At 30.6% G+C, this 3,153-nt stretch overlaps 1 long non-coding RNA gene across 1 annotated transcript; it reads right to left on the bottom strand.

Annotated features, from left to right (window-relative positions):
* Window positions 1-476: 476 nt before the first annotated feature.
* LOC109538175 lies at window positions 477-1,473 on the bottom strand. The gene is made up of 2 exons (XR_002172005.2): window positions 1,175-1,473; window positions 477-830 (listed from the first exon to the last, which is right to left on the bottom strand). It is a non-coding gene; the product is annotated as an uncharacterized LOC109538175 (long non-coding RNA).
* Between the last annotated feature and the right edge of the window lie 1,680 nt (window positions 1,474-3,153).

The raw sequence follows: 3,153 nt of genomic DNA, 5'->3' as shown, positions 1-3,153 counted from the left end.
TGGCTATATAGTCATGCTCTATATAGCCATACTCTATATGGCCAACTATATAGGTATCTATACAGGGTGTCCGTTTTTGGAGTTCAGCCATGGGGATCTCGTTTACCATACTAGATACGAGATTGGTTAAATTGGGGCAAAGTTGCGCAGTCTAGAGCTTACTAAAATGCTCGTTGAAATTAAAAAAAATGTCTTCCACTTCCGGAGCTATCCGGAAAAAAATTTAATTCGAACATTTAAAAAAAATTTTTCTCCTTAGCTTATTTGATGCGAAAATTTAAAATGAATAATACTTCATCATTGCAACTTTTTCTCTTTTACAATCTGATATCTCTTCTACATCAACATTATTTTTTCTTATGGGCGCCATCTTGGATTTTTACATGTTTGAATTCAGTTGTTTCTGCTGATTACCATGATGTATCATATGTTAAAGTTGAGTCCTGATGGTATGTGAAAATAACACAAATCTCCGGTTTTTGCAAAGAAAGTTTGTTTAATGAACATATTTTAGACACCAGAATTTTAATTTTATTTAATTTTTTTTTAAATTTTAACCACCACCACCACTTTTATTCAAGTTTCGCTTTCGGCATCAGAACTACTCGAATTTCCTCACTCATGTTGTTATGTCTGAATCGAATTTTCAATTCTCTATCATCATAGGGTTCATTTCATTTTCATTAAATAAATAAACAAAAACCAACACAAACACACAAAAATAAAAAGAATTTCTAAAATCCAGTTATATCTAAGCAAAAGACTCCAGTCTTCTTTGAGTTGGATAAATTCTCAGTTTATAATCAATCATCGTTTTCGACAGCCTCAACCTAAAAGTGAAAAAATAATAATACAGCGCTATACAGTGTACAGTTTAAGATGATGTATGGAGTATTCAAATGTTCAATATATACAAAACTGTTAGTATTATATAGTTTGATTACGTTCTTGTTCACCAAACGCCAAAGATGTCTGTTAGAAATCTTTATTTTCTTTGCTCGACTCATTTTATTGGCCTCAAATAATATTCATAAGCCTTTTAGTACATAAATGAACTGAACAACTCGAAATGAGAACAGCATAACATCGTTCACATGGTCTAAGTTAGAGCTAATTTAGTTAAATTGACTTACCTATACTAAAGTTTCTACAAACAAAAAATATAGGTACTTACCAATATATTATCACTTATTTTGCCGAACCACTCAAGTATTCTAATAATGAAAAATTAAATAATATAACCTCCCAAATAATGTGTTGTTCGGAGAAACGATAGTGGTTATGTTTCATAAGATAATAAATGCCATGCGCGATGGGAACCGGTAGAACCATGAATCTCATGTGCGCTAAAGACGTTGATATGTTACATTTGTGCAATATAACTACACATTTGAAACGTTTCAGTCATGTTTCATGTTTATCGGGCAGCATTTGTCATCAAGTCCACCATCTGACCATTTTTTGCTCTCAGTTTACGTCTTCACTACCATCATCATATGCGTTTTTTTTATGTGATCATGTTTGTTCAAAAGTTTTATATTTTAATTTAGTATTTTCTATTGTATATTTGCTTCGAGCAGTACGCAATTATGTTTTCAACAGTTTCTTAAATTAATATTGCAAACATGTACTGTAAATTTATTTTCTTTCAGTTGTTTTTTTATATTGTTCTATTGGGAAACCTCTTTGTTAATCTCAATTATTACAATATTATTCTTTAACAGACGAGATAGTTGGTGAATATGTTAATGATTATTAGTTAATATTTAAATAATCGCTTAACAATCCAACAATAGTTTGAATGAAATTTAGATAAATATCTTACATTGTAAGAGAAAGGATTCAATTAAGTAAAAGTCCTATATAAAACCTAACTGTATTCAGATCGATAAAATATATTAGCCATCGTTTAATTCAGGTTATTCTGGTTATCTTTCCAAAAATGTAGATAATTAAATTTACAGTTTTTGCTTTTGTTGGTTATTCTCCAACTTGTTTCCTCACCTTTCTATTATGATATGAATCTATTTGTATGATACTGAAAGATACCGCTGCCTATATTCCGATACTGGCCGTCCCTGTTTTGAACATAAATAATTAAACAACAAACTTCAACGGTGTTGCACAAACAAAATTTCGAAAGGAAAATTTAATAATTTCGTCGCGTAGTCAATATTACGTATTTGCACTTAAAATTTGTCGAATAAGTGGTGAAACAACGTATTTACAACAGGAAATTCAAAGGCATGTTGGAAATGCTTTCAGAACTTGTAAGGTATTTGCTCGGCAGATCAAATAATGCACTTAATTACAAACTGCAGAATCGATGAGTTGGAAGCTGAAGGCAAGGCAGTGAAATCCATAATATTATTATTAATTCTACATGCCTAGAAACATAATTTGTGAATGACGACATGTGCGCTGAGATTCGTGTAAACAGGTCGATGTATCTGAGCAAAAATTTATTTAAATTTTAAAAAATTGTATTTCGGTCTACCTCCAGTCTAGCTCAATTCTCTGTTCGTTTCATCATAATCCCCTTTAGCATCATAGTTCAAGTGACATTTTTTTTCGCCTCTCACAAATATTTAGGAAAACCTTTGTCAGTCGCTTCCGGTTTTCAAAATAAGCGTAATGAAAGCTGACCTTTTAACTCTAAGAAAAGACATACAGGAAGATCATAATATACAGTATATAGCATATTTGCGTTTGTAATTGTTGAATAACAGGAAAAAATATCGCTCACCATTATGCAATTCAGTCCAGTGTAACTCTTTCGCCTGTTTGTACAGAATATTATTTAGTATTGTATGATTTTATTTCATTCAATTTTGCATCATTTGTTCAATCTAATTATAGCCCAAACTTTGTTTTCTATGCGACCAGATTTTGGTAAAAATCTGCCATATTTATGGATTTTAATAGATAGAAACAGAAACAAATATAAAAGTTATTAGATATTTATTAACTATACAAAATAAAAAAATTGTAGATTGCAGTTCAATTAAATATGCAATAATTGCAGGCTGAAATGCTAAGTGAATGAGGAGTATTTCATCAGATACATTATGATTGATATAATTTCCTTAAGTAGATCAGCAATTAGGACGTAGTTTCTATGTACTAACAATTGAGGAAAAATGGTTGGCTATA

The sequence above is a fragment of the Dendroctonus ponderosae genome, unplaced genomic scaffold (assembly GCF_020466585.1).
Source record: "Dendroctonus ponderosae isolate FM_Combo_2020 unplaced genomic scaffold, Dpon_F_20191213v2 Dpon_F_20191213_2, whole genome shotgun sequence".
NCBI classification, from domain to species: Eukaryota; Metazoa; Arthropoda; class Insecta; order Coleoptera; family Curculionidae; genus Dendroctonus; species Dendroctonus ponderosae.
The sequence above is the reverse complement of the archived record's forward strand: the minus strand, read 5'-3'. Positions and strand labels throughout refer to the sequence as shown.